This window comes from Neoarius graeffei, chromosome 25 (genome assembly GCF_027579695.1).
Source record: "Neoarius graeffei isolate fNeoGra1 chromosome 25, fNeoGra1.pri, whole genome shotgun sequence".
NCBI lineage: Eukaryota > Metazoa > Chordata > Actinopteri > Siluriformes > Ariidae > Neoarius > Neoarius graeffei.
In genome coordinates this window covers 53,923,229-53,947,566 of record NC_083593.1, presented here as the reverse complement: position 1 = coordinate 53,947,566, position 24,338 = coordinate 53,923,229, and positions in this window count along the sequence as shown.

Sequence of the window (24,338 nt, the reverse complement as noted above, 5' to 3'; positions counted from 1 at the left end):
GATCCTCTTCCCAGCTTTACTTCTGAGAGCCGCTGCCACTCCAAGATGCTCTTTTTATACCCAGTCATGTTAATGACCTATTGCCAATTGACCTAATGGGTTGCAATTTGGTCCTCCAGCTGTTCCTTTTTTGTACCTTAAACTTTTCCAGCCTCTTATTGCCCCTGTCCCAACTTTTTTGACATGTGTTGCTGTCATGAAATTTCAAATAAGCCAATATTTGGCATGAAATTTCAAAATGTCTTGCTTTCAACATTTGATATGTTGTCTGTGTTCTATTGTGAATACAATATCAGTTTTTGAGATTTGTAAATTATTGCATTCTGTTTTTATTTACAATTTCTACTTTGTCCCAACTTTTTTGGAATTGGGGTTATAGTAGTGGGGGATATAGTAGTGTGGATATAGTAGTGGGGATATAGTAGGGTGGATATAGTAGTGGGGGATATAGTACTGGGGATATAGTAGTGTGGATATAGTAGTGGGCGATATAGTAGTGGGGATATCGTAGTGGGGATATAGTAGTGGGGATATAGTAGTGTGGATATAGTAGTGGGGGATATAGTAGTGTGGATATAGTAGTGGGGGATATAGTAGTGTGGATATAGTAGTGGGAGATATAGTAGTGTGGATATAGTAGTGGGGATATAGTAGTGTTGATATAGTAGTGTTGATATAGTAGTGGGGATATAGTAGTGGGGATATAGTAGTGTTGATATAGTAGTGGGGATATAGTAGTGTTGATATAGTAGTGGGGGATATAGTAGTGTGGATATAGTAGTGGGGATATAGTAGTGTTGATATAGTAGTGGGGGATATAGTAGTGTTGATATAGTAGTGGGGGATATAGTAGTGTGGATATAGTAGTGGGGATATAGTAGTGTGGATATAGTAGTGGGGGATATAGTAGTGGGGATATAGTAGTGGGGGATATAGTAGTGTGGATATAGTAGTGGGGATATAGTAGTGGGGATGGCTGTGCCAGGCTAGTAATCTCTACTACACAATGAGGCCTGCTGGTGGTCATATTTGTCTGGGTCATACAATTCCATGTTATATAGCTGACCCGACCCCGGCCCCCCATCACAGTCAGGAATGACAGTGTGGCCCCCAGAGAAAAAAAGTTTGGTGACCCCTGGCCTAGTGTTTAACGTGTCTGCCTTTCGATCAGGAGATCGCAAGTTCTATTCATGGTCAGGTCATACCAAAGACCATCATAAAAATGGTACCTACTACTGCCTGGTGAGGTGATTCAGTACAGATGTGAGTGGGGAGTCAAAGTCTTGCAGTTACCAGAGGACCACCCCCCACACTGTAACCCTAGCTGTATAGGCAAGAGACCGAGGGCTACAGTAATGGAGATTGGCGCTGCCCACTGTGCTTTCAGGGCCTGGTTAGTACTGGGACCAGAGACTGCCTGGAAAGATTAGGGCATGGCATGGGAAGGATTTTAGAGTTATGCCAGTGAAGTCATGGTAGCAGTGATGATTGTGACAGAATGCTATGGTAGCCCACATATGCCTCACGTCTGCCTAAAGGATGCTCATGGATGCCTTCATGGTTGTGATGGATGAAAACATCCGGTGCTTGACCCATAGCAATTTTCAACAAGATGAAACTTTCCAGGGATGGAAGCCAGACCCTCCTGGTTGTCAAGGTAGCTCTGCGGCTCTCAGGTATTCTGACAGAAGGGACCAGAACATGTGCAGGTTGACCCCCGCAAGGCTCAAAATCATCTACTGGCGTCTACTGTGAAGTGATTCCGGCTATCTGAGACCTTAGTATAAGTCTTGTAAAATATACACTAACACTTCCAAAAATTTTAGTCCCCTCCTTCCTATTCTGCAGTTTGTGGGTTTTTTTTTAGTTAGTCACTTTTTTTTTTTTTTTTGCCTAGCTTGTCAGTTTTGATTAATGATTATGGATTAACCTGATGTAAAACTATCAGCTTGTGGTTTTGAATCATTACCATGAATCTTGCATTGATCCAAATCAAACCATTCTGTGAATTCATCCTGCTTTCTCCATTTTCCACTTTTTTTGTCCTGGAAACCAACACAGAATCCTGACCAGGGATTTCAGGAATATGTTTTCTAGCGTCATGTTCACTTTTCTCCGTGTTGTTTCCTGTCTGCTTTCACTGGAGCTTCAATGCTTTTTCCTTCACTGTAACGCAGAACACACAACTACACACAGTCTCGTGGCTCCACATCAAAACCTGACGTGCCTACAGAAGTGTGTAACCTCGCTTCCTCTGTGCATGTGTGTGTGTGCGTGATGGATTCCCTCATAAAACTCGTGAACATTAAATCATAGCCGCTCTTTCCCTGCGTGGGGGTTCAGCCTGCTGTTTAAAGTCACCATCAATCGTGCGACCCGAGGCTATTGACTTCTCGTCATATTGTGTGTGTGTGCATTATTCAGAAGCATTATACAGTGATAAGTATTAATAAGCAGCACAGGAGCCTAAGGGCAGAATAATCAGTAAACACACACACACACACGCACGTGCTTCCTCAGCCCTTTAGCACACATACTGTACATATATGTACCTACTATGTGGCTTCTCTGCATGCTTTATGACCGACAGGGTGAAGTGTGTGTCATCAAAGACGCCTCATTTGTTCAGGAGGACGGTGTGAGCACTGAGGGTTTTATAATCATGCACACTGAGGAGCTCACAGGGGGAAACGACCTGAAGATCATCTAACACTCAGTAATGAAGCAGCGTCCTGCAGGAGCCGGGCCGAGCCACGGGAAGCTATTGTGCACCAAGGAAGACAGAGAGCATTGTGGGAATTATGGGAATTGTGCTTCCATGCTGGAGCTGGAGTCCAGCCTGAATCTACACTTCATCCTGCTGGTGTTTTATTTATCACTCACTTCCAAATGACCTTTCCATCTTCACAGCTTGTTAATGTCTTTCAGCTCTCATGGGTTTGCATTTGTATGCGCTCGTTTCAAAAAGTATATTTCAGAAGATTATATTTTTTTTGTTTTGTTTTTTACTTGTGGGTAATATGTAAATTTTATGTGAAAAACTGTGATAGTACATTTCAGGAAATTCTTGGATGTCCATCACTGGCGTGTCTGAAATCAAGGAAATATCTGCAGGTTAAAAAAAAAAAAAAAACTGTGAGGGAGAAAAAAATCACGTGAAAAAATAATATGAAAAAAGAAAACAGAAAAAAAATCAATAAATGCGCATTTAAAATTATATAAATTAATTAAAATTATCATAGATTATGAGACAAAATAAATGAATTATTTGTAAAAAAAAATCACAGCTGAGCATAAACGAATCATGTTTAAATCAAATGTCAAAAATCATTGAAACATTTGCAAACAAAATCATGTGAACATGAATGAATTATTTATAATAATAATAATAATAATAATAATAATAATAATAATAGCCCTGTGATGACCTGGCGACTTGTCCAGGGTGTACCCCGCCTTTCGCCCGTAGTCAGCTGGGATAGGCTCCAGCTTGCCTGCGACCCTGTAGAAGGATAAAGCGGCTACAGATAATGAGATGAGATAATAATAATTATTATTATTATTATAATAATGTCAACAGAAATGAAGATGTTACAAATCATATGTGAGCATAAATAAATTTTTTAAAAAATCACGTGAAAATAAAGGAATCATGTGTTAAATATCACGTGGAATCAGATTTGGAAATAAATGTATCGTAAAAAAAAATGCATGCAACAATTAAATAATGAAAAATCTTTAAAATACTCAAATGTGAAAAAAAGAATCATATCAAAAATCACAAGTGAAAATGAATGAATTGTATGAAAAGGTGTGTGTGTGTGTGTGTGTGTGTGTGTGTGTGTGTGTGTGTGTGTGTGTGTGAGAAGATAAATTAATCACTTATTAAAAAAAACACATGGAAATGAATGAATTATGTGGAGGGAAAAACAACCTCAGATGTGAACATGAATCAATGGATAATTTGAAAATAATTGCATATAAACCCTGAATCACATCACAATAAAAGAATCACTTCACATTACATGTGAAATTAACTGAATCTCATGTCCTCATGTAAACATAACAGCCCAAAAGTGTCTCAATGTGTAAATGTCACATCATGTGATTACGCTGTAAGGATAACCATCTCCACATGGGCTGGTATAAATCATCACTTTTTTTTTTTTTTTTATTTCTTAAACCAGTTTTGAAAGCATATCGATTTCAGATTTAGTACACAGCGCTCCACAGTAACACTTTTCACATAAAAATCAGCATCTAGCTTCTTTAATGTTCTCTGCTCTGTTGATTCTGTTTGTCGATCGTTATTTACGTAGAGACGAGTTGGAGCTGAGAACGTGATAATGTGAGAACGTGATAACGTGTTTACACTATTGTTGTTGCCACCGAGTCTGAGTAAGGGTGTAAAAAGAAATAAGCGGCTGTTTTGATCCCTGAAGTGATTAAAAAAGTCACCATTGCTGACTCGAGTGTTTCGTGAATGAAACATTGAGAAAAATATCACACAACATGATGAGAAGCTTGACCTTAAACTTTGTGTGTGTTGGCAGTAAAATAAAAAGGACAGTGGTGAAGATGATGGTGAAGAAACGCTGACGAGGTTTAATCAAAGTCTTGGCACGTCACTGACCATCTTGAGTGCTTGTCGTCTTCTGATGGAAAGCTCAGTGAGTCGTATCAGACAGCTGCTTCTGACGATACATACAACAGCCCATATTTTACTCCAACAGCCTGTCTGCTAACGAAAACTAAACACTGCATTAGTGCAAGGGTTATTACCTTAATACAGATGTGTACTGGGTGGGACGGTGGTGTAGTGATTAGCGCTGTCGCCTCACAGCAAGAAGGTCCGGGTTTGAGCCCCGGGGCCGGCGAGGGCCTTTCTGTGCGGAGTTTGCATGTTCTCCCCGTGTCCGCGTGGGTTTCCTCCGGGTGCTCCGGTTTCCCCCACAGTCCAAAGACATGCAGGTTAGGTTAACTGGTGACTCTAAATTGAGCGTAGGTGTGAATGTGAGTGTGAATGGTTGTCTGTGTCTATGTGTCAGCCCTGTGATGACCTGGCGACTTGTCCAGGGTGTACCCCGCCTTTCGCCCGTAGTCAGCTGGGATAGGCTCCAGCTTGCCTGCGACCCTGTAGAACAGGATAAAGCGGCTACAGATAATAAGATGAGATGAGACAGATGTGTACTACTCTCTCCTTCTATTGTTTTTTTTTTTCTATTGTGAGAAAAGGTTCAGGTCAGGATCTTGATCAAACACTGATGGTGTGAGAGGAAAGAAGAAGAAAAAGAAGAAAACAAACATTCGATATTGTAAGCCTGCTAATCTCACTCCAGATTGATCAGAGGCCTCCTCGAAAATGTTTGATTTTTACACGAGATGATCACTGATGTGTTCGAGTAGCTTTACAGGCAAGAGCTTACAAAACAGCCAGGGAGATGAAGAAAAAAAAGAAATGAGACCATTAATGATGGCGTAGCTCACTATGGCCTCGTCTAGTCCAGAAGGAACGATCTAAAGTGGGCCACCTTGTGCAGTAAATGTTACAAGCTATATACACTCTATACAAGCTATATATAGAAGTGATATCCACCCTAGGAATACCGACCTCATCTCATCTCATCTCATCTCATTATCTGTAGCCGCTTTATCCTGTTCTACAGGGTCGCAGGCAAGCTGGAGCCTATCCCAGCTGACTACGGGCGAAAGGCGGGGTACACCCTGGACAAGTCGCCAGGTCATCACAGGGCTGACACATAGACACAGACAACCATTCACACTCACATTCACACCTACGCTCAATTTAGAGTCACCAGTTAACCTAACCTGCATGTCTTTGGACTGTGGGGGAAACCGGAGCACCCGGAGGAAACCCACGCGGACACGGGGAGAACATGCAAACTCCGCACAGAAAGGCCCTCGCCGGCCCCGGGGCTCGAACCCAGGACCTTCTTGCTGTGAGGCGACAGCGCTAACCACTACACCACCGTGCCGCCCGGAATACCGACCTATTTACCAGAAAGAATCCAAAATGGCGAGGAATTGGCCGAGGAGAAGCGATTTTTTTTGTTGAACTGCTCATTAAGGCTTAACTAGTCCATAACTTTATTAATAATTGTAATCAAGCAAATCTGAGTAGAGGTTATACAGTATGCACCTGAGGTACCCCTACCTTCATGCCAGAAAGAATCAAAATCAGTGAAGAATTGAGGGAGAAAAAGCAATTTGTGTGGAAACTGCTCGTTAGGGCTTAATTATCCCATATCTTCATTATTAATTGCAATTCTGCAAATTTTGGTAGAAGCTACATGCACCCCAGACAGACCTACCTTCCTGCCAAAAAGAATAAAAATCAGTGAAGAATTGAGAGAGAAGAAGCAATTTTCGTGAAATGTGGACGCCGCTGGATGGATGACAGACAACACATGATGGCATTAACTCATCACCTGTCAGCTGGATGAGCTCATAATGAAAGCCCTAGGCATGTGCAGCTCTTTTGTCACAGTTAACGTCTTAGTTTCTTCTGCGTATGAAAGACTTGAACAAGACGAAACATCCGTTTTCATTTTCCTTGTGTCATAAATATTTAAGGTAATTATTACAGAGCTGTGAATTGTATTTACCCTGTGAAAATAAAGCAATATCAACCAAGTCATATCATGTGTATAAAAATAAACACATTCCTTTTCTTTTAGATGTGCATATTTAAATAAATAAATAAATAAATAAATAAATAAATCTAGAGATAGATACATAAACAAACAAACAAACCCTCTCAACACTCACTCGCGGACTCGTCCTGCAGCAGTAGTCAGGCGATGCGCGTTCATGTGGTTTTGAGGAGTGGCTTAGAAGGGCTGAAGGGAAGGTGTGATTTTTTTTTTTTTGCTGAGACTTTCAAAATCTATCTTATTCTTGCTGGTTCCTCCAATATTACCTGCCCTAGCTTTAGCACTTGACCTCACAATTTATCTCTCCCAAGAACATTTGGTGCAAAAGCACTCCCTGTTCCTTCCATCTAATTTATATCTACCTGCATGTGTAATCCTTGGCCATGCTTTTATCTTCAAGCTGAATCTTGACCTCCATCTGTTACTGTTTTAAAACAATGCTCTGTTTTTGCTGGTATTGTGGAATACCATCATTTCTGTGAGCCAGCCTTCTCCGATTTGCATGACTGTATTATTTATCGCATGATTGTAACTTGTGAGTGTGTAGCACTCTTGAGTGGGAGCATTTACTTGAACCATCATGTTTCAAAACCATATTTTGGTTTTCATACTTTCTTTGTTTTTGCTGTGGGCCACATGGTGGAAATTGAATGTTTTTATCACTGTCGGCTCTTTTAAGAGCTCCCTGCAGCTTGGATTCACGTCCTGAAAAAAAAAAAAAACGCACTTACAAAATGAATAATAAATACAAATATAAAGTAATTACAGAATAATACACTCCATGTTGTGCTGTTATAGGAAAATAAAAACATATCAACACCACTACTGTTTTTATCTAGCCATGCTCATGATGCGAAAAGAAAAACAGATATAAATCATGGCCACATTGTACTATTTTTTTCCCCACAATATCTAGTCATTCCTTTGTTTTAGTTAAATCATAACCATGTTTGAATAATTCATGATCAGATTTTAATAATTTCTTTCCCTTGTTTTAGTGAAATCGTGGCCATGTTTTACTAATTCTTTCTGAATAGTGACGCCTGCTCTTTATTAATCTATCACTCTCATTTAGGCCACTGAAAACATCTACGTCTGACGGTATGGACAGTGTGGAACCTGTGTGGCCATGAGTTCACTAAACCAAAGGAACGAGTCCAACATGGTCACCATTTAGTAAAATGTGGCCAGGTTTTGATAATTCATGGTCATGTTTTACTCATTGGTGACCACATTGGACTCATTCAAATTAGTACAACGTGGCCACAAATTAGTATATATACATGGGTCATTCTAGAATTCAGGGTACATTTCGCGTCTCTGAGATAAACCTTTTGTTATTTTCCAAAAAATAAATCTTTACTGAATGCATATTATGACAAACTTTCATCAAGAGCAATTCTTAATGTACATTTTAGACCCAATTTATCCATTAAACATTAATTAAATGACTCCCACCTCTCCCCCCACATTATCGGCTGTCTTCGACTTCTGATTCATCCATTCAGCTCCAATAAACGGGAAGTAATTCAGGCCCTGTCCACACGGCAACGGATTCAGGTGAATCCGATAAAATTTTTTATCATTTCGGCCTGGTGTCCACATGGCACCGGCGTTTTGGGTGCCCCAAAACGATATTTTTTGAGAACGGTTTCCAGAGTGGAAAAATCTGACAACGGCGCCGTTGCGAAGTCGTCTGGATGAGTAGAACGGATTTGTTTGCGATGACGTCACAACCACATGACTAGAACAAGTCATCATGCCGGGTAGAAGAAGGGGTTTATGCGCATGCATCCTCCTTCTTCTATTGTTCTGGTGTCTCCGATGGGACCGTCTTACAGCGCACGTAGAGGTGTGGCATGTATATTGCATCGTTTTCAGCAAGCGTTGCGTTGCCATACGGTATGTACCTGATATTTTACTAATCCGTTGCCCATGTGGATGCGATATTTTTTTTACCCGCTAAAAAAAAAAATCTCGTTGCCGTTGTCGTGTGGATGTAGCCTCAGTCTCACAATCTTTTTTTTTTTTTTTGGAGGGGGCTTATTCTATTCATTGTTATAAAATCAAGTGCATAGAAAGGCTGCTTTCTTATTAGGTGAAATTTACATATTTCTTAAAAATCTGTCCCAATGTTTTTGTCAACTCTGTTAACTCTGTTATCAAACTGCATAAAATCCACAAAGACTTTTCATAATACGCATGACACCTGCACCGAGTGATGTCACTTCCTCTGGTGGGAAACTTCAGAAAGGCAGTGAGTTATGCTATGTTTCTTCTCTCATTAATTTGAACAAAATGTTGAGGAGACACCAACAGTAAATTAATTATTTGTCAAATCTGTTTTTGTGATATTGGAGTGAATCTCTCACTCATTTTTTCAAAACAATAATATGATTAAAATCCAGAAAATTCTGTTTTTATGCATGCCATGTGGTAGCTAGTTTGAGGTTAGCGTGTGGAGTCACGACAGAAAATGGTGGAACGTGTCAACTCTGTTATTGCCGAGTCTGTCAATGGATTGGCCAGTTTAATGATAACAGAGTTGACAATGACTAACAGAAGTCAACACTTGAAATGTACCCGCAATTATAGAATGGGCCGTATAGAGAGAGAGAGAGAGAGAGAGAGAGAGAGAGAGAGTTTCTATTATATAAAATTCTAGGAAATTAATCAACACTTTCAGACCAGAGTCAAGAACTGAACTGCTCTATTGTCGAGATTTAAATTCCGAGTCACCGTTAAATGCCATTCTGCCCTTGTGTTCTTCTTCCCATGTTCAAATCATCTCTTCATGTTCCATATGACCTCCTGCCAGAGATCTAACCTCAGCTCATTGTGGTTATTACCTTCCTGACTGATAATAGAGATTCTCTGCTCTAATTCATTACACAGAACAGAGAGAAGCTCGTTTGTAGAAGATTAAAGGTCTGTTTAATCAAACAGGATGGTGTTGATCTACTATGTGGTAATCCCCGAGAGCATTCCTTCTGCAGGTTACTGACATTAATAAGCTGAAATCTTTGATGATCATCTGAATATATTTCAGTATTGCTACCTCACAGCCCCAAGGTACTGTCTGTATGGAGGTTCATAAATTCTCCACATGTCTGTGTGGGTTTCTTCAGGGTTCTTTGATTTGCTGGAGGACTTTCTCTCTAATTGAGCTAGAAAGATTCAACCAGGAAGGTTCTGGGTTCAAATCTTGCAGCTGACTGGGCAGTTTGTACAGAGGTTTGTACTGGGTGCTCTTGGTTCCTACTACAGTCCAAAGACATGCTGAATAGGTCAATTGGCTACTCTAACTTACCTGTAGGTGCAAATGTGAGTATGAATGGTTGTTTGTTTTTGTGTTAGCCCTTTGATAGATTGGTGACCTGCCCGTGATTCTACCCTGCCTCTTGCCCAAACTCAGCTGGGATTGGCTCCAGTTTCCCCTGGAGAGATGCTGGATGGAAGATTAAAATGAACTTAAGTTCCTGAGGACAAGGCTTTACAGTATCTTCACCCCATGGCTATAATCCCATTAATTTCTTCATTTTAATTTTTACGCATATTTTAGATTCTTCAAAGTAGCCACCATTGACCCTCTTTTTTCCTCTTTTCCCATTTTCTTCCCGTTTTCCCCTTCTTTCCCTTTTATTTATTTATTTACTGCTTCGGGGCTACAGTAATGAAAGACAAGGCAAGAAAAATGGATATAAAAATTAAAAAGGTCAACATACACTCAAAAAAACCAACATGGGTGTCTGTTACGTGAACCTAAGTCTAACATGTAACGGTTGACATTTAGGTCACTCAACAAAATTGTTTCTGGCTAAGTTAACACATTTTACTTGGGTGGAAATACTTTCCATAATTTTATTACGTTCACTGAGCAAGTTATTTTTTTGAGTGTAGAACTTTGTGGATTTTTTTTTACTTTTTTAGCACCTTCAACCCATCACCATCCTGTAGCACCTTCAACCCATCACCATCCTGTAGCACCTTCAACCCATCACCATCCTGTAGCACCTTCAACCCATCACCATCCTGTAGCACCTTCAACCCATCACCATCCTGTAGCACCTTCAACCCATCACCATCCTGTAGCACCTTCAACCCATCACCATCCTGTAGCACCTTCAACCCATCACCATGCTCAAAAGCCTACATGTAAAATCTGTAGTGTTTATTTATTTTATTTTTGTTTATTTTTGGTCAGTGACAGGCAAGGTATCATACAAAGAAATCTCATATAACACAGAACTTAAAAGTAGGTTCTGCACAAACCTGTAACCTCTCCCAAAAGATCTAAAGAAATATTTTATGCCTATTACTGACATTAATACAGTCTCTCAGATCGAAAAATCATCTCAAAGCCATTGCAGCATTTTTTAGCTGATAGCTGCAAAGCTTAATGAAAAAATTTCATGCATTTCTCCCCATTTACTTTGACAATTAGGAGGGTACATGAGGCGTAAAGACCCGACACTGAAAAAGCAACCCTCAGTATCTTCTACCATCTGCTCCCCAACTCAACCTTCTCCTACCGTACATCACCAAGAACATTTAAGCACATTTTTCAGAATGATGTGTCTCAAATCTCCTGAAGTAAACCGCGCTCAGGGAAGGTGTGTGCTGAATGGTGAGATAATTGGTGTCGCTGACTGCTGAATGAGTTTTGCACGGCTGAGCATCAGAATTACAGCGGGATTGATCCAAACCCTCTGGTTTCGCTTGTCTATTCAAGTCCCCACTAATCGGTGCATTACAGGCCTCCGACAGACACTTTAAATCAAGGCAAATCTGCACAGCAAAAGCATTTACACACCCTTACATCGAGAGCATTTGTACAATCCATCATATGCATGTATTAGATTAACGAATAACATCAGAGGAGTGCGTTAAATCTCTGAAAAATAACACGACACACTTTCTTGATTTTCTGAAAAGTTTTTCACTTTGAATGCAAATATAGTGAATGAGAAATAGAATGTATTTTCCATTTAATTATCTGCACAATGAAAAAAAAAATCACAGCATTTGGACCCTCAAGGGTTTTTAACTTTTTACTTTTATTCATTAAAATGTAGTGTGCCTTTAAAGCCCATTTTAGAGAAAAATAATTGGACCTTGAAGACAACTGCTCTATATTTAAGTGTACAATAAAATTGTACATTGTACCAAGAAAAATAAAAAAAATAAATATATTTTTGAAGTTATAACTCTCGTACACACAGTACACGCTACAGTATCTGAAATAAATGAGTATAAAGGATAAACTACTGTAGAAGGGCTCCCAGGAGAGTTCATACCTGCACCAAGCCACATCTTATCAACATCAACATCAAATCATTTGAACCTCAGATAATAATAAAGCTGTACACCAAATTGCATCCAAATCCATTCATGACTTTTTGAGTTACGTTGGAAAAAGAAAAAAAAAAATCCTGGCTCCACATACATACCTGGATTTGCATCAGAATTTAAATAATTGTTTCTTGGCCCATGGCTCACCTTTCCACCAAATTTCATCAAAAGCTGTTCACTACTTTTTGAGTTACATTGGGAACAAACAAACAAAAATGGAGGCAAAAAGCAAAGCTGGCAGAAGTAAATATGAATGAACAGGTATGAGGTATCTATACATCCATAGGTTTAATATTTGTAATATCATGTATCCATCCAACCAATGCTCTATCTATCTATCTATCTATCTATCTATCTATCTATCTATCTATCTATCTATCTATCTATCTATCGCTTTCTGATTGAACCACAAACTCCATCCATACACTCTGCTGCAAAAATCTATCTATCTATCTATCTATCTATCTATCTATCTATCTATCTATCTATCTATCTAGACATCCAGGATCAGATGAACAACACATAGATAGATAGATAGATAGATAGATAGATAGATAGATAGATAGATAGATAGATAGATAGATAGATAGATAGATAGATAGATAATGAGTTGTACACTGTAAAACATTTCAGCCTTGTTTAGTTCTGTCCACTTACTTTTTCTTTTTAACTCAATGAGCTCTGAAAAGTGTTTAATTTGAACTAATCTGTGCAAGTTTTCAAAGGTTAGATTTGAATTACTTAGGAGTCTTGACTAATTGAGACTTTTTCTGAGTTGAAACAAAGATAATTGTCAAACTGAGTTAACTTGCATTTTCAAGGCAGCAGGTGAACTTGCATTTCCAACTTAAACCAATTAGAAATGTTTTACAGTGTATTAAATATTGAAAGCTGTAAATAAATGACAGACCTGAGAGTTTTTGGCGATTGGTATTCTGCTTCAGGCAATAATGTTTCCACTTAGCCCCCTTTAGCTTGGCTGCTCTTTCAGCAAAGCAGCTCACGTAGGAGAGTAAAATATATCAATATCTTCGGCTCAATGACCGTGTAAGCCCATTCGATCACTCCACATCTCTCATCCAGTTCCTAACTTTTAATCATTTCTCTGGCCTTCATGCCTTCTGCCCTGGTGCCATCATTAATTACCTTTCACCCAGGAGGCAGGAGGACAGCAGTGACACATCCCACGTCAATATCCAACAAAATACAGGCTGCAACACACCCAGGCCTTGGACTGCATTGTTTTTAATACAGTATATTCCACATGTTCTCTTTTGAGCAGAATTTCTCCTTTATTTTTTTCTCATTCTTCTGAAACAGTCTTGATGAAGTGATGATCAGGTCGGATTGTCCGGGTATCGACAGTAAGGCTGTGTGCAACATGAAGGTTTTGGGGCTAACTGAATTACCCCAGGTGCAGTTATTGTTTTTGGATTTATGGATCTGTACACATTGTTTTAGCTCGCCTTGTCATCGAGTTGTTTTGGAGAGATCATTCGACTTATTTGCTGTGCTTTTAAGTTCCTTCTGTTTAGCGTTCATGACACTTGATGATACTGGATATGCTGGTTTTATCTTTGAGTTCTTAAAGACCAAGGTACAATGGCACTTAATGGAACGGTATTCTCTTCCATGTGTGATAGTGGTATACCATGATCATCATTACAGATCAGAAAATTCTGAGATTTTTTTTCTCAGTATATTACCCCTTCCCTCAGATCCCTCAGCTATATATATTTATTCTCTGCACGTTCACTGGATATGAGCAACCACGTGCTCTGATTGGCTACTCTACGACTAGGATATCAGCTTATATACTGTGAGAAGAGAAAAACAAAATGGCGGCGCATGTTGCTGGACCAACCAACGATGAAATAAAAACTCTACTTGAAAACAAAATCCCCAAAAATGCAAAAAAAAAAGGACAAAATATGGAATAAAAGTATTTGAAGGCAAAAACATATATTTTTAAATTTATTTTTCAAGAATTATTATTATTGCCTTTTTCAGAAATTGCTCCTGTCATTTCGCCAGTTTGTTTACATTCTAAGTGGAAATAATTTTGTCTGACATTTTGTAGAAAGTTTTTATTTCTTGAATTTGCAAAAAATAAAAATGCTCTGTTTCTCAAAATCCAGTGAATGAGGATAGAATAAAACAGCTATTCCACTCAATCTAGTCGTACATGGATTATAGTCAACTCGGTGCTACGTACGCGCCTCACCAGCTATCAGCTGACGTATGACTTGATTTCATGGAATAACTGTTAAATTTATATCGCATTCTTCATTCAAGACATGTGAGGCCAGCAAAGTGCATGTTTTCAAACTGTATATTTTAACATGCAGCACTGGGTGGGGCAGCTTAACACACTTGGAGAAAGTGCTATCCGCCCACTTCCACATGAGCTCACAGATGCCCATGATGCAGGCTAGTTTCACTGTAATTGACTATAATTGTGTGTGTGTGTGTATGCATAATATGATAATTAATACAACTTTTTTTTACAAATTTTATTTATAATATTTCTTCAAACGGCAGCACGGTGGTGTAGTGGTTAGCGCTGTCGCCTCACAGCAAGAAGGTCCGGGTTCGAGCCCCGTAGCCGGCGAGGGCCTTTCTGTGCGGAGTTTGCATGTTCTCCCCGTGTCCGCGTGGGTTTCCTCCGGGTGCTCCGGTTTCCCCCACAGTCCAAAGACATGCAGGTTAGGTTAACTGGTGACTCTAAATTGAGCGTAGGTGTGAATGTGAGTGTGAATGGTTGTCTGTGTCTATGTGTCAGCCCTGTGATGACCTGGCGACTTGTACAGGGTGTACCCCGCCTTTCGCCCGTAGTCAGCTGGGATAGGCTCCAGCTTGCCTGCGACCCTGTAGAAGGATAAAGCGGCTAGAGATAATGAGATGAGATGAGATGAGATATTTCTTCAAACATAATAAAGCTTTAAATTGGCAGTACGAAGAGTTACTTCTTCACTGCCGTCATGTCACTTCATTTTCTCCCTGAACCTGAGCACTCTGGCGAAGACCCACCATGCTGCAGATCCTTTCACATCCTAAATTCTTGGTGAATATTTCACACTGTCTGTGAGAAGGAATGAATAAATGTAAATTGGTATATCACTCCACCGCTTTCTTTCCAGGCTTTCTCACACCATCACACACTTCGGCTTAATCCAGAGGAGCGAGCGGTGCAGTGTGTGTGGCTCAGGCAGCTTATTCCCATCCACACTCAGTTCCTGTCAGAAATTATTCTTGTACCATGCTTTGGAGTTCATCTTGACTGCAAGAGCCTATCAGTGAGGGTTTAGCTGAAGGGAATGCTCCAGAAACGCAGGGGGAAAAAATGGAATGACTGGGAAGTTCTTTCTTCTTATGGCCCGTTCTATCATTGTGGGTACATTTCAAGTGTTGACTCTGTTAGCCCATGTTTACATTAGACCGTATCAGCGGATCATCAGATTAACGTTTTTAAAACGATTAGTGTGCACACAGCAACACCAATACACGATTTGCGTGCACACAGCAACACCAATACACGGATACGCTCGGCTCCGCAGGCATCCTGCGCTCCAAATCACTCCGCCCTGAACAGCGAGTGCCCTCTGGAGGGTGCGCACTCCGGCCCTGCGCAGCTCACAGAGCGCGCGAGTGAAGTGCACTAGCAGTGTTTTCGGGACTGAGCCGCTGTGTGTGTGATCCCAGCGCATATCACTTACCACTTGCAAGTGGAAGGATGGCAAGCCTAAAGACAATCATAACTACACAATGGGCAGTATTTGCATCAGTATTTGCAATATTTTCATACTTTTATACTCTTTAATGAAAGGTGATACAAGGCGGAAGTCCGCGCCGTTTTTCAGCAGTCGCGTCACATGACCAACGCCAACGAATCAGGAAGGTGGATGTCACAGTGACGTTGTCCAATGACGACGCCAGCTAGAGCTCAGCACAGCGTATCCGCGTATCTCAATGTTTACACAGCACCAGATCAGACACGATCTAGATTGAATACGTGGACCCTGGCGGATTCCCGTTTCCCGGCGTTTCCAGGCGGTTTAATGTAAACGGACAGTGCATCCGCGAAGAAAACGAGACAGATACGGTCTAATGTAAACTTGGCCTTAGTCATCGTCGACTGTGCAATAACAGAGTTGACATTCCCCACCATTTTGTGTCTTAACTCCACATGCTAACCTCAAACTAGCTACCACATGGCATGTATAAAAACAGAATTTTACGGGTTTTAATTACATTATTGTTTTAAAAAAAAGAGTGAGTGATTCACTCCAATATCACAATAACAGATTTGACGAATAATGAATCTACTGTTGGTGTGAAATCCTCAACATTTTGTTCAAATTAATGAGAGAAGAAACAGAACGCTCTCTCCTTCACTGCCTTTCTGTAGTTTCCCAACAGACGAAGTGACATCACTCGGTGCAGGTGTCATGCGTATTATTAAAAGTTTTTTTGTGGATTTTATGCAGTGTTATCACAGAGTAAACAGAGTCGACAAGAACATTGGGACGGATTAAATATATATATTTTTTTTAATTCCTGAAATTTCACATCATACAGAAAATAGACTTTCTGTGCAATTGATTTTATAACAGTTAATAGAATAAGCCTCCAAAAGACAGATTGTTAGACTGAATCACTTCCTGTTTATTGGAGTTGAATGGATGAATCAGGAGTCGAAGACAGACAGTAATGTGGGGGGAGGGGCGGGAGTCATTTAGTTAATGTTTAATGGATAAACTGGGTCTAAAATGTACATTAAGCATTGGTATTGGTGAAAGTTTGTCATAATATGCATTATTGTTCAAAACTGATTCAATAAAAATGTATTTTGTGGAAAATAAGAAAAGGTTTATCTCAGAGACGTGAAATGTACTCCGAATTCTAGAATGACCCATGTGCAGGTGATACCAGATCAGATGGTGATATAAAATGATTCTTTGAACATTTTAAAACATCTTAACGCCACAACTTATAAATATTACCTGACCTCATGGACATCGACAACAAAAAGTGGTTTGAATGGGATAACAATCCACTGAGACCTATGTATGTTGGACAATCGGTTGATTTTCTATATTTTCGAACATGATAGGACAGCTTTCTGAAATCCCCATAAAGATTTGTATTCAAAGTCAACAAAAATCTCATCTCATCTCATTATCTGTAGCCGCTTTATCCTGTTCTACAGGGTCGCAGGCGAGCTGGAGCCTATCCCAGCTGACTACGGGCGAAAGGCGGGGTACACCCTGGACAAGTCGCCAGGTCATCACAGGGCTGACACATAGACACAGGCAACCATTCACACTCACATTCACACCTACGGTCAATTTAGAGTCACCAGTTAACCTAACCTGCATGTCTTTGGACTGTGGGGGAAACCGGAGCACCCGGAGGAAACCCACAGGGACACGGGGAGAACATGCAAACTCCGCACAGAAAGGCCCTCGCCGGCCACGGGGCTCGAACCCAGGACCTTCTTGCTGTGAGGCGACAGCGCTAACCACTACACCACCGTGCCACCGTCAACAAAAATTACATCAATAATTACACCAAGAAAGTTACTCATATTCAGAATTGGGTTATGCACCTCACCTGTATGAGCTGATTTTCATTTCCCTTGATTTAAATTATTCTAATCGCTTACGTTTTTTGTTTCCAGGTTACCAGATCCTTCTTGCATAGAGGAGTCTGAGACAGGATTATCAATAATGTCACGTTTAAGCCTGAAAAAAGAAAGCAATTAAACAAAAATAAATAAATAAATTTAAAAAAAAACATGGAATGTGGACTGAGGAAACAGATCACGGAAAAGCAATTTTAAAAATCGAAAATAAACAACTAGAATGATGATATATGAATGAAAAGAGAACAAGCTCTGAACTCAGTGGAGTGTAATATACTGCAAAAATATTGCTATGTGCGACATCATTGTAATGATCACATTAATCACTGAGAATTTGGTTTAATTTTACAACATGGCTTCAACATTCAGTTTTCACCAACTTATAAAAAAAGCACTCGATCCAGCACACCTTATTTGTTTTCCTTTTTTTAATTATCTGGTGCATTATAACAGTTCACTATTTGCACAACTGACACCATGTGCACAAGATAGTGCCTAACATGTGCCTAAGTCTTTTGCACAGTACTGTATATATATTTCTGCAATGGCAGAAATATTTAAACAATTCCTGATCCATTTGTACACCACGGCAACAACCGTCTTTGCTTCAGACAGCCATCTTCATTCAATTTTCCCCAGAGGGAATTCTTCTTCTTATGAAACAGACTGAAAATGAATTTCCCTAATATACATGGGAATCAAATTTATCGCACTTGTTTGTACTTGGAAACAGCTTCAACCATTTTTGTTGTTGTGAAAAAAGAAAATGCCTTCTGCCTGAAGATTAGTCTGATCCTGACTCAATTCCTCAGGCCTCCTAAGGCTCAAGAATAATATGATACTTCAGCTGTAATAAACCAGCCTCGTAGCATCCCAGATTTCACTGAGAAGGAGTACAGGGAATTCTCGAATCGGAATAGTCAGGAGGTGTTGATTAATTTTCTCTAAAAGCAGATCTGACAGTAGTCGAGCTGCAATTCACAGGTTTGCATTGTTACGCTCGTTCTGATGGACTTGTCTGGTGAAACAGATGGAATCATCGATATGGTTTTCGATAAAGCTGATGATCCATGGGGCAACTTTTTGGGCAGTGTTGCTGGGCAATTGCACTTTGACACTTTCCTACTGAGACTGGGCAACAAAATTTCTACCTGAAGTTTTTAAGATCATCCAGAGCGCTAGCAGTGAATCACATGACCACCTGAGAGCTTCCGAAATTTTCAAAAAAGATGGCGGCGTCTCTGGCAGTGGAGCGAAGAAAAAGAGAGACAACTTATATCTTTTTATGCCGCTATGTTGGTATTTTATGTGTAAACCCAAAGTGGTGAATTTACCAAATCAAATGCTTAGAAAACCAACAGGGATCTATTTTTATGTAAGCAGGTTGGAATTAAGACATCGATTTTATTTTTTCCAGCTAAGCGTAAACTGCCGTTAGCTAACCACCGCTCCACAGAGATTGAATGGGATTTAGTGAACTAGTGGTGGGTTTTACTAACATACTGTAGTTAGCTGAAAGCTATCAATAACAATGTGAGAATAATGTTAGCTCTCTTGAGTCAAGTTAAAAGTGATGGGCAGCTCATGATTTCTTTTTTTTTTTGTGAGTTCTCATCGAGATTGCGTAACTTATCGTCTGATCTAATTGGCATACAGAGCACGACTACTTGTGGAACCCGAGGGTGAAACAGTACAAACTTCATGATCTAAAAAAGAAAGCAAGCCTTTCACGAGCTCCGTCAGCCCCTTTTCCTCCTCAGCAGCATCTCCTGCTCCATGTCCTTTGCTTTTTTGCTGAGATGAGAATTAAACAATGATGTTTTTGTGATGTATGTGTCAGTTATTAGTTATAGCATATATGATTGAGGCTCATAGCATTAAAAAAATATAAAGCGTTTATGATTAACAGAATAATGCGGTTATTTTGACTTATAAATGTTAAAATCATGGCAAATTATCTTTTAACCAGAGGATCTATTCAGTTTTGTTCCAGAAGTGATATTTACTCGAGCGAAATAAATAAAGGCAGAAGCCAAGACAAAAGTGACCCCTCACCGAATCCAGGGACACATGTCAGCCGAAACGAATCCGAGATAATCGCAAAAGAAGGATTTTTTTTTTAAATTTGTGATTTTTGTTTTTTTCCATCATGTGCAAGTTGAGATCTTGAAGAATGCAATCAGTATTTCAGATAATAGATTGTTTTGTTGGAAAAGCATACTTTTTTGTTGCAAATTGTCTCGTTTTTGTCAGGACTGTAGCCTGCTGGGGGGTGTGGGGAAATTACCATATGGGCCATTCACATGATGATTTAAGTCTTTTTTTTTTTTCCGTGAATCAGCTGTATGATCCGAGCTGAGCGCATGGCTACTTAACTTCATACAGGTGTGTGATTTCACTTTGGAATGAGTTACTAAACAGAGCGCAGAGGAGCTGACACACAAACAGCAAAGCAAACAGACACTCGGTATTTACATCGGAGATCACCATTTCTAGCAAAAAAAAAACGCAACCTCGTTTTCCAGATTGAATGGAATACTTGAATGATCGGATGATACACGGACCGTTCTAGGATTACATTCCATCGGAGGCATTGGTGTGTGCAAGGCGACGTTTCTCTTTCTGATGGGGTGAGTTTATTAATCTAAGGCTGTGTGGTTATTTTTGCATGTAACGGAGAGTGTTGTGGTTTGGTTAAGCCTAGGTCACAACCGGACGTACGATTTTTTGGCCGTGTGATTTTTGGCGTTTCCCAAATCGCTGCGTTTTTTTTTTTTGTTCACGGAGAAAGACGCACGTTGGCCGTAAGTTTGTCTTGCAACCTGAAAAAAAACGTAAGCGCCCGTAGAGTTTGTTTGACATGACGAAGAACCTCTGCGGCCGGTCTGCGGCTCGAAAATCAGCACATCACACGCACGCTGTCGTGCTTTTCACACGCTTGCTCTCGTGTGTTTCTTGTGTTTTTTGCGTGTAGACCGGCTGTAGGGGCACATACGGCCGGTTGTGACCGAGGCTTTACATGAAACTAGTGTTGTGTTAGTTGTGTCATCATCGTGCTCTCTTTCTTTCTTACGGTGTGAGTAATTTTTCAACCACAAAGCGTTAAAGTATACTTTAGGACTTATTTTTGTACTTCATAATTGTGTTGGGCATACTTTGCATGGAAGGAAAATTGACGTGGTGATCTTTGTTTACATGAAAGTAGTATCGTGCTAGCTCGTAGGGGGTGGGGCTTTCCTTAATGTCATGCAAATGAGCACCATTATGTGCCCGCCCTGCACCCAGAGTAGCTGAGATGGAAAACTTTGAGGGCGATTTTCTCCCTTTTCTGTTTTAAGAAGTATACACTTTCAAAAGGCCACACATTCTTCAAATATTGTCAGATCTCCACATGGAAGGCATCATTGGAAAGCTTAGAAACTGGACTTTCTGAATCTGTCAATAACTCAAAATGCCCCCGGGCCGACATGTGTCCCTGGATTCTGTGATCTGCCACAATGTTTCAGTGTCCATCTTTGCGGTGTCTGTCTCCCTGGCAACAGATTTGCTCTTATCTGATTGGTTTTTGCTAATTGTCTGTTGCCCAAAATGTTGCCCTGTGTATCATCACCTTTATGAGATGTTTATTTGACATTTATGGAGGGAGCTCTTTGTAACAGTCAGAGGTAAAGCTGGAACTTTTCATGACATGAAAGTGTTCAGGATTGAGGAATTTGTACTTTCTTGTTAATTTTAAGAGAGTGAAAAAAGTGAGGCTTGTGAAGTCACAACGGTTTATAGCTGCTGTAACATAAGTGAGATGTTGAATTTTCAAGGACATCCCAATAATATTGAATGGAACTAGAAAAGGATAAAAAGTATGATGGGTTTTTCTTCAGATTACTCAATTGGGATGATATAAAAGCATTAAAACACTACACCTTACAATGAAGGCACAATCATGGTTACTGTGTGTTTTCTAAAATGTACATTCATTCATTCATAGGTCTTTATTGCATAAGATAAAATCACATATCCTATGTTCCAATATGAATTAAAAACAAACATAAAATACAGAAGAATAGAATAATATAAATCTTTCAATTACGTTCATTATGTCTTATATTTAATATAGTTAGTTTTTTTTTCTTTTTTATCAGACATCTAGTTTTTGGGTTTGTTTAACTGACATGTTTCGACGTACGACTGTCGTCTTCCTCAGAGTGTCACTGGATGTTAATTGGTGACGCATCTTTTATCAGCTGATGTTTCTGAAGGCGTGGCCTTCCTGTCTGGATTGACAGGTTGGTCACGCCTTCAAGACAAAAACCCGACAAATCCGAAAACTGGACAAACTCATCGCACAGAAAAAGAAGGCAGAACCGGAGCACGCACACATCAACGACAAATGGATTCATAACATATCAAGGTACAAACTCTCACAAGCACAACGCAGTATATTAGCAAAAGGACTCAACTACGCTGTCACACCGAACAACATACCACACGACGAATTCATTCTGGCAACTGAATTAGCATGTGAGAAAATACAGGATCAGGGACAAAAAGCAGCACTAAGAAACGCAATAGCTGGTATATTGAAAACGGCCAAACCACCACCCAGTAACATCACCAAACAGGAAGCCAAAGCCATGAAAACATTAGCAAAAAATAAAGATATCACAATCCTCCCAGCAGATAAAGGCAGAACAACAGTTATTATGGACACTGATGAATATGAACGGAAAATGATTGAATTACTCAGCGACAACGCATTTGAAATATTAAAAAAAGACCCAACAGAAGACAAGAAAAAGAAACTTAAAGCACTACTCAAACATCTACTCGATGAAAATAAAATAGATAAGCAGGCATACAATCATTTAGTACCCACAGCCAACGTCATCCCCAGGATTTACGGCACACCAAAGATACACAAACCAGGAACACCATTACGCCCCATAGTAGATAGCATTGGTTCAGTCACATACAACTTATCAAAAGCACTCACCGAAATAATTAAACCATTACTAGGACTCACAGACCAACACTGCAAAAACTCAAAACAATTGGCAGAAGAACTAAAAAACATAAAAATGCAGCAAGACGAAGTTTTCATATCACACGATGTCATATCTCTGTTCACCAGAACACCCACGGAAGCCACCATACAGATAGTACAAGAAAAATTAAAAACAGACAGGACGCTCAAGAAACGCACAAACCTCACTGTACAAGACATCACTCAGCTCCTTCAATTCATCACCACATCCACATACTTTCAGTTCAGGAACACAATTTACAGACAGAAGGAAGGTTTTGCCATGGGAGACCCACTATCAGCCATCATGTGCGGCTTTTTCATGGAAGATCTGGAGCAGAAAGCACTCACTACAATACCAGCAGAATACAGGCCAACACTCTGGAAACGTTACGTGGATGACATACTAGAAAAAGTGAAGAGGGGACACACTCAACAACTCACCGACCATCTCAACACCATAGACAATACCGGCAATATAAAATTCACGCATGAAGAAGAAACGGAGCAGTCAATAGCATTTTTGGACTTAAAAATACATCACACAGAAGAGGGGGACATCAAAATAAAAGTACACAGAAAACCCACACACACCGACCAATATTTAAACTGGACTTCCGAACACCCCATAATGCACAAAATATCAGTAGTCAGAACATTACATGAACGCACAGCAATAATTACAGATCCACAGGACAAAGAACAGGAGGAACAACATATACAACACGCACTGAAGGCATGTCAATATCCACAATGGGCAATATCCAAAGGGGTGGAACAGGTCAAAAACAGTAAAACACAGAAGAAAGAGAAAAAACAAACCAACAAACAAGAACACAGGGGAGTAGTTACATTACCATACATTAGGGGAATAACTGAACGCATTCAAAGAGCAATGAGGAAATACAACATTAACACACCTGTCAAACCACACACAACACTCCGTCAGATCCTGGTTCATCCCAAAGACAGAATACATCCGGACAACAGATGCAACACCATATATGAGATTCCATGTCAATTATGCAATAAAACTTACATTGGGGAGACAGGAAGGAGTTTCAACACAAGAAAAAATGAACATAAGAAAGAGTGCGAAAAGGAGACAGCTGCAAGACAAACCTGAACAATAAAAGAAAAGGCACAACAGGAAAATTATAAGTCAGCTATAACAGATCACTGTAAAAGGGAAAATCATATTATGGACTGGGGGAATGCCAGAGTCATCCACACAGAAGATAATAAACATCAGCGCTGGATCAGGGAGGCCATAGAGATCCGTAAGCGAAGCCCGAGGACCATCAACCGGGATGAGGGAGCATACATGCTCTCCCATACCTGGAGTGCCATCTTGCAGGGGACAAACAGACAGTAGAAGGCGTGACCGACCTGTCAATCCAGACAGGAAGGCCACGCCTTCAGAAACATCAGCTGATAAAAGATGCGTCACCAATTAACATCCGGTGACACTCTGAGGAAGACGACAGTCGTACGTCGAAACATGTCAGGTAAACAAACCCAAAAACTAGATGTCTGATAAAAAAGAAAAAAAAAAAACTAACTATAGAATAATATAAAGCTAAAGATTTCTAAAGAACATCCATCCATCCATTATCCATAACTGCTTAATCTGTGTAGGGTCACAGGT